The sequence below is a fragment of the Myotis brandtii genome, unplaced genomic scaffold (genome assembly GCF_000412655.1).
Source record: "Myotis brandtii unplaced genomic scaffold, ASM41265v1 scaffold384, whole genome shotgun sequence".
NCBI classification, from domain to species: Eukaryota; Metazoa; Chordata; class Mammalia; order Chiroptera; family Vespertilionidae; genus Myotis; species Myotis brandtii.
Window position 1 is genome coordinate 4,002,125 of NW_005364745.1, and position 15,745 is coordinate 4,017,869.

At 41.7% G+C, this 15,745-nt stretch overlaps 1 long non-coding RNA gene across 1 annotated transcript in view; it reads left to right on the plus strand.

The window, feature by feature from the left end:
• LOC106727195 overlaps positions 1-8,033 on the plus strand; it is a 49,455-nt gene extending 41,422 nt beyond the window's left edge. Inside the window, exon 3 of the long non-coding RNA XR_001363371.1 lies at positions 8,022-8,033. This is a non-coding gene — a long non-coding RNA (uncharacterized LOC106727195). The remainder of the gene's footprint in view (positions 1-8,021) is intronic.
• Positions 8,034-15,745: the final 7,712 nt, after the last annotated feature.

Below are 15,745 nucleotides of genomic sequence, written 5' to 3' on the forward strand. Positions count from 1 at the left end.
TTTTTATTGATTTCAGAGAGAAAAGAAGAGGGAGAGAGAGATAGAAACATCAATGATGAGAGAGAATCATTGATCAGCTGCCTCTTGCATGCCCCACACTGGGGATGGAGCTGGCAACCCAGGCTTGTGCCCTGACCGGGAATCGAACCATGACCTTTTCTGGTTCATAGGTTGACACTGAACCACGCAGGCTGGGCAGTGTAGCTTTTTCTCAAATGAAAATCCAGGGAAGAATGGAATAATAGTAACTATTAAATAGGAAGCAGAGGTGATGTTCTTTTTTGAGAAATCCTTATTATTGAAAGTATTACATTACATATGTCTGATTTCCCTACCTGCCCCGCCCCCCAGCCCACTGAACCCTTCTAGGCCATCCCCGCCCCCTATCCCAGGCAGGTGATGTTCTTTTATTTAAAAATATGTTTTACTGATTTAGAGAGAGAGCAAGGGTTAAAATGGGTCAGAATTGGAATTTTAGCTCTGGCTCTGCCACCACTCGGCAGTGTGATCTCTGACTGGGCCATCTCTTTTTCATCTCTGAAACAAAAAGTTGAATTAAATGGTCTCTTAAGATTCTCTTCAAGGCCAAGTCCTTTGATTATGTGACTTATTTGCAGTTTCTTGGAGGCAAACAGAACAGTACTTATGAACCATTAACTATTAACTAGACGTCTTTATTCTCTCCCCTCCTCCCCCCACCCCCACCTCAAACATGCATATATGTTTACTGCTCAGACGTAGGTGGTAGGCCTCCTTTACCAGCAGATGTTTTGTATGACCCCTCTCCTCTTCATTATATTTTTAGTGACAGATGAAAGGTAGAGAAAGGACTTCAGATTCTTACCATCGGGAAGGTGCAAGCAAGATTGAGAGTATAACTTTGCTCTTAGAAACATAAAGGAATATATTTTGTAAGTGGTCAATCATTTTCCCAGAGGCCTGGTTTAGGTCTTGGCATGCACTCTTTCTTCATCACCTAACTATGCATTTTTATACTTACTTGTCTTGATGTTGAATAAAAAGTGTCATGACCAGGGAATGTTTTCTCGCATAAGACTTTGAGATAAAGCAAAAGAACACATGCTTTTCGTGGTGCCTTGTCAGCCTCTTTCTGCTCATGGATCAAATGAAAACCAGAGCTCTCTCCCTGGCATTTCCCAGTGTTTTAAAGCAGCATAAAATGCTAAATTGAAGCGCTCCATAGGTCCCTGGATTCACAAAATTCAAAAGGTCTGTTTTTTAAAGCATTTCCTGATGTCTTTAGGGCCACACCTACCATAAATTGTTTACATAGAATAGTAAATTTCAGGAAAAAAGCCCAAGTGATCAGTTAATCTCATGGGCCTACTAGCTGTAACCATTTTTGGATGTCCACGCTGTATTTAATAACCAAGACCAAAATGTTTTTATTTCATTAGCTAATGGACTTTTCAAGTGTGGGGCTATTTAAGGCTTTGTCTCAGCTTTGTGGCCAAACATAGCCTGTGTGTGTGACCAGCTGAGATGCCCTGTTTTGGCTTCGTTCATACCAAGGGCTGATATTTCTCAGACACCTCATAGAGTTGGGAAACATATTTTTTGGTTCATTTTACAAGTTCCTGTGTAAACTGTGAATGGCTATAAACACAAGAGATCAGTTCATGGGACATACTCCTGTGATTGTTCTCACTGCAGGACCTAATCACGAGTCCCCTGACATAGCTGTAGATGTCCAGGGAGAAGGAAAATCATGTTCCAGAAATTGAAAACAGTGTGAGGATGTGTCCTTTAACACATGTCCTCCAAGTATTCAAGGGACGTGAAATTCATGGGAACTGTTTACTTTAAACCGTCATGTAAGTCTTCACAGGAGAAAGACCTGGCACTCCTTTATGGAGGGTGGGTAGGGAGACGATGTTTGAAGCCATAATTAGAATATTTGCATTAAAATGGTGTTTCCCCCCAGCGCGTGTCCTTGGAAGGGTGACACTCCTGTTCTGATGAAATGGCCACAGGATATAAAAAAAGTTTGTAGCTCCCTTGGGGGATAATTGTCTTCAGATCTAGCTTCTGGATAATTGAGCTCTTATCACTTCATTGGTACCCTTAATATGTGATACAACTAGCATCACCAACCTGCTTACTCACGTCGCTCGCCAGCCCTCACTCTGTGTGACTGTGGGCTATTTAAGAAAATCAAATCCATGTTCAGAGAATGAATTTTTGCTACAACTGAGACTACTCTAAAGACTTTGATCTGATGTCTATAATAAAACAAAGCTCTGAAAAATCTTAAGTAATGGTAACTTAATGAGATTGTGTATAGCTACCAAAGATGAAGACCTTAAACAAGACAGTGCACTTTTCAATGTGTAGGTTTCAGGGTGTGTGTGTGTGTGTTAAAAATAAAGTAAATCTTATAGTCATACTTCGTTTACTGAAACCAAAAGCACAGAATCCTTTCCCTTAGTACACTTTGCATATCTTCAGCCAAGAACAAATGCTTTTTGACCTAGCTGGTTTGGCTCAGTGGATAGAGGGTCAGCCTGCAGACTGAAGGGTCCCAGGTTTGATTCCAGTTAAGGGCACATGCTTGGGTTGCAGGCTCAATCCCCAGTAGGGGGTGTGCAGGAGGCAGCCAATTGATGATTCTCACCATTGATGTTTCTCTTTCCTTCTTCCTTCCTCTTTGAAATCAATACAAATTAAAAAAAAAAAGAACAAATACTTTTTGATTATTCATTATTTAATGGGACTGGTATACACTCTGGGGAACAAAACAGACACGTTATCTGATTTCATGGGACTTAAATACAGAGATAGACAAAAAATTATATATATAATGTCTTGGGGCAAATAATTTCATATATTGCAAAAGTGCAGCGTAATATGTTTGGGAGCAATAATAAAAGTGCTGTGGAGAAAAATTAAGGTCAGGGAGGAAGAGTGATGGATGCAGCTACTGTTTGGATAAGGTGCTCAGGAAAGACCTATCTGATAAGGGGAGGCTTGAGCACAGATGTGAAGCGAGGGAGATACTTTTGTGGATATTTTGGGGAGTGGCAGGGGCGGGGTGTTGAAGAGAGCATGCCCCCGAGAGAACAGCAATTGCACAGAAGTGCGCTTGTTGATACAGTAAACTGTCGGAGCAAGCGTCCTGACTCTGGAGACCATTGAAAACAATTAACAACTAAGTACAAATGTACAGAGGAGGGGAACACTGGTTTTTACTGGGCTAAACCCTCTTTGATCAAAACTCAGGATAAAACTGATCCCGTTTCTCTGACTTCTGCCCTCTATCCTACCCTAGAGCATTGGAATTACTTTCTCTTTAAATTTTTTTTATCTCAAATTGTTTGAAAAGAATGAATCCAATCACGTTTTTTCTAGATGCACATCCATGCAATTAGGATGTCATTTAGGCTCAGTGACTGTGCTGTTCAACTTCTGTTGGTGCATTAGAGTCAAAGCACGTTGCCAGGGGAGAGGCAGGCGTGGCTGGAGCAGGAAACGCTGTTTTATAGGCTGGACCCTCCAGCCGAGACATCTTTGCTGAGCTGTCTGCACACCTGCCGCCCTCCTCGTTACCCACCCTTGGTTTCTAAAGGAAAACTCTGTTAGGTCTAGGGGGCTCCGTTGGAGGTTTTCTCAAATGTTCCTAAACAGCAAAACGAAGATTTCTGTTTAGCCATAAGGAAGAACTTCCTCGAAATGAGGGTTTTATTTTGTAAAAGAAAGAGGAGTTGGGGCATAGCTGTAGAAATTAGAGTTTGAAAGAACCATTGACTTTTTTGTGTGAGTTCAAAGCTGTGGTGGAACGGGAGTTCACACATACAGAGCGTTTTCTGTGGGACAGGCATTGTACTGGGCACCCTTATGTGTTTCATCTTATTTCATCAGTTCTACTATTCTGTGACCTATTGGCAAGGATGGGTGCTACATCTTCTCTGTTCGCCCTAATGCCTACTCTGCACTCTCTCTACCTTCCGTGCACCTCACGAACCAGAATCCTTTGCCAATGGGAGGCACCGGCTGGGGATCAGAGAATGAGGGGAGAGAGGGAGTGCTCTTTATCCCCCTCCTTGATGCTTCCTGTCCAGGCAGCACATTGACTGTGCTGTGTTCCTCTATTGAAGGCCCTTTGCTGTAGCTGCATCAGTGCCCATAATTCTCTGGTGTCGGGACCCCCTTCTCTCCTTCTGGCATCAGGGAGGGAGGAGGGCAGAGGCAGTTAAGGCTCCCTGCTTCGGCAGCACTGGGATGCTCAGCCAGTGCTAATGTGTGTCCCTACCTTGCCACACCTTTGTTAATAGTCCCTCCATTAAATTCTCCTTATTTACCCCATTTGGGTGTTTCTTTTCTTTCCTGCTGCAACTATAACTAATCCATTTTCACTTACCCTATTTTACTGAGAGGAAATCTGAGGCTCAAAGAGATTGAGTGATTTGTTCAAAGTCACCCAACTAACTTGTCAGCTAAAACCAGTTCTATCTGACTCTAAAGCCTTATACTTTCTACTACTGATCCATGGATACTGCTAGTTAGTGGTGGAACTGTAACCTCAACCCAAGTTTGGAATCCCTCTTGGGGCTTCTTTACACAAACTCCATTAAGATATTGTATATAGCCGGCCAGTGTAGCTCAACGGTTGAGCGTCAACCCATGAACCAGAGGTCATGGGTACGATTCCTGATCAGGACACATGCCCAGGTTGTGGGCTTGATGCCCTGTAGGGGGCGTGCAGGAGGCAGCCGATCTATAATTCTCTCTCTCCCTCTCTCTTCCTCACTCTGAAATTAATAAAAACCCCACATATTTTTAAAAAAGATATTGTACATATTTATCACTCCATTCTTAGATATGCTTTTTGGTTTGTTTATTTCTTTGAGAGAAAAATTATAACATTTTTCTTAATATGGAAAGGGGTAACGATTTTAATATTTTAAATTTAATTATAACTGGGAATTAAGATAGTTAAAAAACAGTCATAATATTTGCTCTCATGGAGCTTAGAGTTTAGAGAGAGAGAAACATCAATGGAATGCAAATAAATGTAAAATTGTTACTATGATTGATAAAGGCTACATAGGAGAGGTACTAGACCACGAGAATGTACATAAGTGGGATTTAACCTAGTTATGGAAGATGAAGAAAACTTCCTTCAAATAGAGATGCTTTGGCTAAGATTTGAAGAATGAATAGGCACTGAATAGGATATCATCTTCCCAAATAGAAGCTAAAAATAAGATAGTGAACAAAACTGCTTATTTCTCAACATTAAGAAAATGTTGTTCCATCTAGTGGCCTAACTCACTTCATTGCTTTTCTTCCATCACTGAGATGACCTGCCATGGCCATAATGGAGATTATGACAGAGAGAGCCCAGGAACACAGGCACTGCCTGCCATAGGATGTTACTGCCTACAGGGACCTTGGTGATAGTGGAACCCAACTCCAGTATGACAGGGGGGGAACGTAGAGAGCTAGCACCAGGGTCCGGAGAACCAGTGTGGTGCCAGCCAAACACTAGGAGAAAAGGCAGCTGCTTGCTACCAGCTTCTCCTGCTTGCAGGTTGGGAAACTGTCTGTCAGATGGAATGATGAGTGGTTTAAAATGGAAATATTAAGCCTAGCATTCTTTACTGGGACACGAGGATTTCCTGGTCAGTCTAATTCCTTGTCACTACTTGTCGCTCTGGCTATGCTTGAAGGCCTGGAGAGGTTAGTTAAGGCAATTAACTGTACTTACTATAGTGTGGACTTTATATTATTATCTATTGATACTTCATTGGACTTTAAAAATTATTAGGTAATGCATGCTTGTAATAACCTATTATTACAAATTGCTCCACAACGAAGAAAATATGATAATGTTTCACAGTTCTTCTGGAAACGGATATTTCTCAATGTCAATATAAGATAAACGCAGTTAAAGAAAATGAAAGCAATCTGCTTCTCGTCACAGCCTTCGATCCCATGTCTGCTTGGCCGAGAAGGCCGATCTCTTTAACGCACTTTTTATTTTGGAATAATTTTAGACTCACAGAACAAAGGTGGTGCATTTGAATTCTCATATATTCTCACCCAGTTGCCTTCATCATTAGCCTCTTACTCAAGCTCTTTTAAAATTAAAAAAATAAATAAATAAATAAATAAATAAATAAGATTGTCTTGAACTCAGATGTTAGACAAAGAGATGGTCCAAAAAGGAACATTCTTCTCTAAGAGAAAACATCTGAAAAGTTTGTAGCATAAACTTGGGACCACATAAACCAGTCAAACATAACAATTGTTTTCTAGCAGAGGGTTTAATGGTGACGGACAAAAAATTGTGAGTGAGAGGAAAGAATGAGATAAGAAATTCAGGTAATAACTGAGATTTCTACCAGGTATCGGGGACTCCTAGTTCTTTCCATTCTCCAAGGGTAACTACATGTTTGGAGTTTCAGTTCTACAGCTGGATTGTATCTGCATCTTTTCAGTAAGAGGAGACACTGATGCTTCCCAGCACATTGCGACTTGTGTTTGGCTGTGGCTTAGGGGAGCTCAATAATGGACTTAATTGACATACTCCATGCTGGGGATTTTTTTCCCCGAACACACGTGGTGCAGTGTGTCACTGGCCTCTGGGATCTCTTAAAATGTGTTTGGGATTTTAAAGTATGTGCTTCACACACCTTGCATTTCATTACCATGTTGCAGTTTCTGAATGTGTGGAGCTGGGGTTCTAAAGGAACTAATAAAGAGAATTGTGGCTTGCATGAGTTAAAATATGCCCCCCCCCTTTTTTTTTACACAATTTTGAGAGCACAGGCTAAGAACTGCAAAAATGATACATGAATGTAACCGCTCTGCCTGTAGAAGCCCTTGTTTTCTGTTCTTTTTTCTTGGCCTCGAGCCAGTTTGCTCTCTGTTGTCCACAGCTCTTCCCAGGAGACTGGCTTTGCCTGGCTTGCAACCTGGACTTGGCCCCTGACGAGCTATAGGATAGCTTAATAGTTAGCAAGCTCTGCTGGGAGCCGAGGCTCTGAGGCAGAGCAGGACACGGTTGTCCAGACTCGCTGCTTGGTGCACAGGGTTTGGCTGTGGCCGGTGGAAGGCAGTGGTTAGCGTGTCTTAAAGAGGGACAGTGAGGAAGCAGGTGCTGTCCCGGAGTTTGGTTGTGATTCAGTCACTCACACTTTTCATCGTCTCAGCTAATGTGGGACTCTGTTGTAATTTGGGGACTTGAAGGGCTTTGAAAAAGTTAAGATCAGAAGATCATTAGCCAACTGCCCTGGGCCATCAAGTGCCCTGCGCAGCAATGCTGGGAGCATTACATTAAATATAATGGAGATTTACCCTTAAACATGTCAGTGATCCACCTCAGGCCCCTGCTTCTCCCTCACCCCGGGGAGCTCTGCTGGCAATAAATAAGCGTATCATGTCCAGGGAGGGGCTTGACTGTAAAACCGTATGACTATGTTTCCTTTATCATAAATGTTTATATCGTAAGACACATTCCAAACCTCATAACAGAACATTTAAAAACAGCCCGGCCCTAAAAGAAATGTGTGTGAAGATAATGGAAACCAGGCTGTTAGCCTAAAAAAAAAGAATGTCACGTGCTCTGTCTAGCTCATCTTTCCCTTGCAGCCTTGGTTTTGATGGAAGTTTATTACCGTGAACGGGTGGCTGAGATAGGAGAGGGAGGAGACTCGTATATGGAAAGAGAATCTTTTATCCAATGATATACTGTTACTACAGGAGCGACTGAGGCTTGGCGATCTATTTGTCCATTTAGTAAAGTATTAGACACTCTGTACAGGTCGGTTATATTGGTTAGAGGAAAAGTACAATCGTGACCATGACTACAACCTTAATTAAGGACCAGATAAATTCAGAAGTTCTCTTATGGATCCCAACAGGAGCCAGGATGGGGAGAAGTGTTTGGATAACCCAGGGAAAATTCATCACCTCTAAAGGGAAAAATAACTTGAAGCAGTGTGCAGGTGCTCCAAGTACACTAACATCACGTGAAGGTTTCGGGAACTTGCTAGGAGGCTGTGATTATAGCATTGGTATCAGATGAAGGAATAATGTTGAGAACATAGTAGAATTTCTGTATTTGAATGATTTCTATTTTGAATGATTTCACGAGGTAATTTTCAAAGATGTGCTAATAGAGATATTCTAGGGTTTGGATGAAATTGTACTGTGCTAGAGGACCTAATTTGAATTCCAAACTATTTGTATCTGAAGAGTTTTGAATTTGTTAAAAGAAGCTGGAGGACGAGGGCAGGCTGGAAGAGGACAATGGTGGGAGGGAAGGGGACATATATAATACTTTCAACAATAAAGAATAAAAAAAAAAAAAAGAAAGGAAAGGGCCCTGGGCCCGATACCTCCATTTACCGCAGCAAGTTTGTTCATTCATTCTACACGGTTTTGCTGAGAACAGACTGTGTGCTGGGCTTTACAACGGGCACTTTTCAGTGAGTGTGCTCGTTGTGTGTGCCTAGTGTGTCTCAGAAGACGTGGGCATTGTGACCTGCGGGGAGACGCTGTTCTGGAAGAGAGCTTCGGGGCCGGGGCCATGTGACATGGAAGTGGGGTGAAGCTGTGAGGAGGGATACAGGCCACCCAGAGGCTTCTGACAGAAGTCCTGTGGCCCCGTGGGCATGTTTCCACAATTGCTTATTTGAAATGTCCTTTTTGAGTTTTAAGGGGGAGCTAAACACAGCTTTCTATTAGGGCCTGCCTTTTAAAAAATCTTTTATTATGGGGTCTAGAGTGTGTCTTGAAATATAAATATTTATGGTGAAATAAAACATTTTCCTATAACCTCTATCTGCTAGCACAGTTCTTTAATTTTTGTCTGAAATGCAGACCTTATATTATAGTGCAGAAAAAGTGACCTGTGCAATATTCTCTAGCAAAAATGCCCTCTGTATCCCCCCCCCCCGCCCCTTTAGTTCCTCAGTATCTTCACATGCATTTTCTAAGGGGTTCCTTTTCCATGCGTCTCTTATTTACGAAGTTTGAATCTGATTTGTCTCTGTGTATTCAGTGTATTCAATGTTTGGACACATTTGGCTCTGACTTTAAACCCACATGGAAACTATTTGAGTTTTTAAATATCCAAGGCCTTTGCTGTGGTTTCTAATATGTCTTTCCCAAGTTTCTAATAATAACTTCCTCTGATCTTCCTGTGGCAGCCGGGAGCTGCTTGGTTGATTTAGCTGCTCTTTGTAAATGTAATTTATTGAGTTTTCCTTTATTGGAAGACCTGGCTGTTTTGGACAGTAAAAGAGATAGAATATAATTTATTTGACTTTATATTTTAAACTTTATTAATTAGTCATTGCCAACGTGTTTCCAGACAGACCCCTGAGTCAGAGGGGGATTCTCCCATCCTTGGTTCTTGTCAGTCTCTAAAGAAGGAATTCAAATGAGTGACAGAAAGCAGTGTTGAAGCAAAGCAAGTGAATTTACAAGTGGGCAGCTCAACTAAGTCTGAGCGCACCTCCCGGTAGGGGCGCAAGGGGTTTTATACCCCCCCCCCCCCCCAGTAGGTTTCAAAGCTCTCCTGCCGGATATCGGATATGGTGGGTAGCAGACTAGGTTTCAAAGTCCCCTTCTACATTGTGTGGCTTATCTCGGAATGTTTATTTCCTCAGTAAGGTTCACTTCAGCTCTGTGTTCAAGGGAAGCAACCTGATTCTACTAACACTAAAATGACGGGCATGCAGGACACAGCCGATCGATGATTCTTTCTCATCATTGATGTTTCTATTTCTATCTCCCTCTTCCTTCCTCTCTCTGAAATCAATAAAAACATTCTTTAAAACATTCTTTAAAATGGAACTATGTTAAACAGGTCTCCTCTCTTCCCCACATTTGCAGTTAACTTTTAAAGATATTTTTTAGAGCAGCTTTAGGTTTACAATAAAAATGAGATGGAGGTATACAAATTTCCCATATAACTGCTGCCTCTCTCCCTTCATAGCCTCCCCCATTGTCAATATCACTCAATAGAATGATACTTTTTTTTTTTTGCCAAGGAGGAACCTACCTTGAGATACATCATAACCACCCAAAGTTCATGGTTTACATCCGGGTATTGTACATCCTATGAGTTTGGACAAATGTATAGTAGCCTATATCTATCATTATGATATCACCAGAGTATTTTCACTGCCCTAAAAATCCTTTGTGCTCTGCAACCTGATCTTTTTATTATCTCTATAGTTTTGCCTTTTCCAGAATGTCATATGGTTAAAATCATACAGTATGTAGCCTTCTCAGATTGGCTTTTTTCACTTAGTGATGTACATTTAAGTTTACTCTATGTCTTCCATGGCTTGATAGCTCATTTCTTTTTCCTTTCAAAGAAACAGCTCTTGATAGCTCATTTTTTTTAATGCTGAATAATATTTATCATGTGGATGTACCACATTTATTCATAACTGCAATTCATAAAGCATCTATAAACATCCCTGTGCAGATTTTTGGGTGGACATAGTTTTCAACTTCTTTGGATAAATTCCAAGGAACATGATTGCTGGATCATAGGGTAAGAGTATATTTAGTTTTGTAAGAAACTGCCAAACTGTCTTCCAAAGTGGCTGCACCATTTTGCATTCCCACCAGCAGTGAATGAGGGTTCCTATTGCTCCACATCCTTGCCAGCATTTGGTGTTGTCGGTGTTTTGGATTTTGGCTAGTCTAATAGTTGTGTAGTGGTATCTCAGTGTTCCTTGAATTTGCATTTCCCTGATGACATATGACCTGGAGCTTCATATGTCATCAGGGAAATGTGAATATGTTTATTTGACATCTGTGTATCTTCTTTGGTGAGGTATTCATTGAGGTCTTTGGCCCATTTTTTAATCAGGCTGCTTATGGTTGAGTTTTAAGAGTTCTTTGTATATTTAGACAATAGTCTTTCATCAGATGTGTCTTGAAAATTTTTTCTCCCAGTCTGTGGCTTCTCTTGTAATTCTCTTGATATTGTCTTTCACAGAGAAGTTTTTAATTTTAAAGCAGTCCAACTTCTCAATTATTTTTCTATGCATCTTGTCTGTGGGGGTTGCTTTCTAAAAGGGCACCATCACACTCAAGGTCATCTAGATTTTCTCCTGTGTTACCTTCCGGGAGTTTTATAGATGTGAATTTTGCATTTAGGTCTAGGTTCCATTTTGAGTTAATTTTGTTAAGGGTTCGTGGAGTTTGTTGTTGTTGTTTTTAATTGATTTTTTACAGAGAGGAAGGGAGAAGGATAGAGAATTAGAAACATTGATGAGAGAGAAACATTGATCAGCTGCCTCCTGCACGCCCCCTACTGGGTATGTGCCCGCAACCAAGGTACATGCCCTTGACCGGAATCAAACCTGGGACCCTTCAGTCCACAGGCCAATGCTCTATCCACTGAGCCAAACCGGTTAGGGCAGGGTTGGTGGAGTTGTCCACAATTACAGTTCGGGGCTTCCTGCCCTGGCCCTGGTTCCCCTTGGGGAACCACAGGGGGCCATAACCTTTCACCTGCTCCTTTCCCCAGTCTTGGGGGCTCTGGTTTGCTCCTTGTCCTCCTTCTCTTACAGAGCCACGAAGCCTTCCCTGTTTTTCAGTCTGTTCAGTTTTCCAGTAGATGGTGCTGTAGTGCAAGTTTTTGTGTTTTCTTACCTGCAGTACTTTCACCTCTAGAGCGTGTGTGTGTGTGTGTGTGTGTGTGTGTGGGGGGGGGGGGGGAGGGGTGCTGTGCTGTGGTTATGGGGATTGCAGTACTCCCATTGTGGTGGTGGGTTGTGGCCAGTGGGAAGGTTCTAGAGCCTGTTGCACTACTGCCTGGATCCCTGTCGTCACTGGTGCCGGGGCTACAGCTTGAAGGCTGTAGAGACCCCTCTGTTGCTGCTCCTGGGCGCCTCCAAAAACCCTTTGAGGGGAGCAGTTTGATTCTCAGGTGCAGATGTTGCTTCTGTCGCTCCTCTGGGCCACAGTGTGGGGGATGCACCCCTAGCCCACCACTCTGTGTTAGCGGGGTCCTGGGCTCAGCTGAGTACTGTCCCTTTTCCACCTCCTGTCCTGCCTCCCAGTTCAGATGGACTGATGTGTGGACCTCGGGCCTGGAGTGTGTGGAGCACAGGAACTTTGTTGGGTTACGGATGTGAAACCAGTTGTAGACTTAAGGGTAGATACAAAGGGGTCTTCTCACCACCCTGATGCTGACATCCAGTGCTGTCATTTTTAACCAACCTATTATATACGTATGTGCGTGTAATATGTAGTAAGATAATGCTAATAAACAGGTATATTTATGTCATTACTAAGTAATATTTCCAATATAAGAGAAAGAGATAAAAATATAAAACCAAAGAATTAAAGCTCTGTAGTTATATATTTGAGTTGGAAATACTGCTGTGAATTCATGATCAATTTTCTCATAAAAATGATCAGCGGCAGCATGATTTCTTAGTTTATTGGTGACGACAAGCAGCAAATTATATGGTGGTAAAAAGGAAGAACTGCTCTTATAGCTACTGTCAGACTAAGGGGGAGGCGACTCTCAGGGTAACGAGTACAGGAGCAATTCCCATTTCATCACTGAGGATATTGCAGTGACATGATTTGAATCCAGAACAGTGCAGATATAACCATGTCCTCTGCTGGAGAGCAGTCACATGTTTCAGTATCTTAGGAAATCAGTAAGACATGTTTCAGCGTGTAAACGTAAGTTCCAGGTACGTCAACATTTATTTATATGGCTTCCCTTATTCCCAGATGACACTGAACAAATGAGGAGTGGCTCTATCTGGAAACGTTCCCAAATGTGAGGTAATGTCCCCTATTGATTTGCACCATGTGATGCCTTAAGGCAGCTTGGTAGGGAGAGCAAGTGTCTGGTCTGAGTCTATAATTATGAAAGGAATTGGCTGATAAATAGTTTTGTGAACCCATGTGTCTCTCACACTGTAAGTGCTGTCTGATTAGGTCATTGCAAGATGATCCGGGTGTCTCGTATACAGCTAATCTCCAAATGAACTTGGAGCATCTTCTTCTTTCCCTGAGGTTCCTTGCACATCAGAGATCACTGTGCTGATTGAATTAAAAATATTTGTTTTCTATCTAAAGCCCTCTCCTTATTCGTCTCTTTATTTCTTAAAAGTAGTAGCATTAAAACTTGTGTCACATTTAAACCTATGATTTATCGAGTCACTAGGCTTTGCTATCAATGACTTAGAGTAGTGTTTGTGGAACTAGCTTGATCTTAGGTGAGATACTCAGACATTGGTAGCTTTCTTTTTTGGTAGAACAGTTAATATTTTTCATTACACCTTTACATTATCTGTTTTCTGGGACTAAAAGTAAAGAAATAGATAGAAATGATCACATTATAAGGAGAACAAGTGATCTTATTTTTCAAAGAAAGGCAAAAATGCACTCCATTGTATAAAATGTATTAATTCATACTTTTCTAATATCTGTATACCAGACATTATGCTTGATGCTACAGAAGAGAATTATAGAGGGAGAGTACTCTCGCCTACTCCCGCCATTCTCACATATTATCTAAAATCCATTGCGTAGTTATGTAAACTTTCTCAGTTGCTATTCATGTTTTCTAAAAAGTTTTTAAAATGCATATGTACTTGGACTTGTTAGAAGACTGTCATTTTAGTGTTAGTAGAATCAGGTTGCTTCCCTTTGAACGCATAGCTAAGTGAATCTTACTGAGGAAATAAACTTTTTTCAGGGGGTTCATAGAATACATTGTTGATTAACTTGGCACATTAGGCATGAGTAGCGAGGGCATTTGGACAGCGAGAGGACAGACGAGGCCTGTGGGTACTAAGGAATGTAGAGTAGCGGGGAGAAAGGCGTAAGCAAGGCAGACCCTTTTCTCAGGACAGACTGTGCTTGTGATGTCACGCTGCACTGACACTGCATTCTGTCTCCGAGCCGTTTCTCTCGGTGTCTTTACCCCTGCCCCAGCCTCTCTCCCATTTTGCCCTCGACCTGTTTGGTTGAGGCTGTTCTTTTATTCAGGACATATCGATCAGATTACCTTCAGTGTCCATAGCAACACATCTGTCAGAATGACCATATGAAAACATAAACCAAATTATCACTCCTTTGCTTAAAACCTCCCAATGACTTCTAAATACATTTAAAATAAAAGCCCAACTCTATACCTCAGCCTACAAGGTCTACTTGACCTGGCTTGGCCTGTTCGATGACTTCACTTTTCATCGCTCTCTCTCGGAACTTCCGCCGCACTGCCTCTTTCTCCGTGGTTTGGACACACTGATGTATTCCTGGTTCGTGGCCTTTGAACTTATTATTCAGTCTCTATTCCTATTGATTCTTTCCCTAGACCTTTGTATGTCACCACACCATGTCACTGTCTAAGTGGAAATACCTTCTTTTTGTTTAGTTATTGGTGGTTTCTCTTGTCCCACTAGACTATAAGCTTCATAAGGGTAGAGACTTGTTCTGTCATATTTTCCACTGTTCATTAAAGATGCATTAAGTGAATACACTGAGAAAGTTTTATTTTTTTTATTTAACTTTTTATTTTAGGGGAACACCCTCTGTAAACTATGCTGTATTTTTATGACATGCATGTAAGTTCCCCAGTTAATCACTCCCCACCCACTCTCCCCCTCTCCCCACGTCCTTCCCTTTGAAATTCATCAGTCTGGTCCCTGCTTCTATGTCTCTGGATCTATTTTGTTCATCAGTTCATTTTGTTCATTAGATTCCACATATGAGTGAGATCATGTGGCACCGATCTTTCTCTGACGGCTTATTTCGCTTAGCATCACACTCTCCAGGTCCCTCCATGCTGCTGCAAATGGTAAAAGTTCTTTCTAAAAGCAAAGAATTTAAAACCACCTGATTTGCAAAAGAATTTGTTATAGTATCATTAGAATAATTTATTTTCTCAGAACTGGTGAAGACATTGGAAAACTTTTCTTTGTTTGCAGTCCCAGAAGTTTTGACATTTGTGGGTCATGAGCCACATAAGAAGTAGATGGTGAAATGTTTGCCTGTCTTTTCTTAAAGAGGGAGGAGGAGATTGCGAAAGAGCACCAAAGGCACAGACTCTAGCACAGCGGTTCTCAACCTGTGGGTCACAACCCCTTTGGGGGTCGAACGACCCTTTCACAGGGGTCGCCTAAGACCATCGGAAAACACATATATAATTACATATTGTTTTTGTGATTAATCACTATGCCTTAATTATGTTCAATTTGTAACAATGAAATTGGGGGTCACCACAACATGAGGAACTGTATTAAAGGGTCGTGGCATTAGGAAGGTTGAGAACCGCTGCTCTAGCAGATCTGCTTTTGTAGAGTGAATGCATGGAGCTGAGGCCTTGGAAACGCCATTTTCTGTAAAGACATGTGAGCACGCCTGGATCAACGGACCAAGTTCTGGGAGTTGAACGAAACACCCTGGTAAACTGGATCAGGACGGGATGATCACAAGCTGCCACCATTCTCGTTTTCTTAATTATTGTTAACTAGAGGCCCAATGCACGAAATTTGTGCAAGGGGCTTGGCCCTCGCAGCCCCAGCTTCGTCCGGAAGGTTGTTTGGAAGGACACCTGGAAGGTCATTCAGCTGTCCGGTCTAGTTAGCATATTATGCTTTTATTATTATAGATTGTTCCAGTTTAGAGGAAAACCCCAAAGATGGCCAGATACAATGCTTCTCATTGATGTCTCAGAAAATTGCTAATTTGGTAGGAAGAAATAAGACATGAGATGTCTAATCATTTG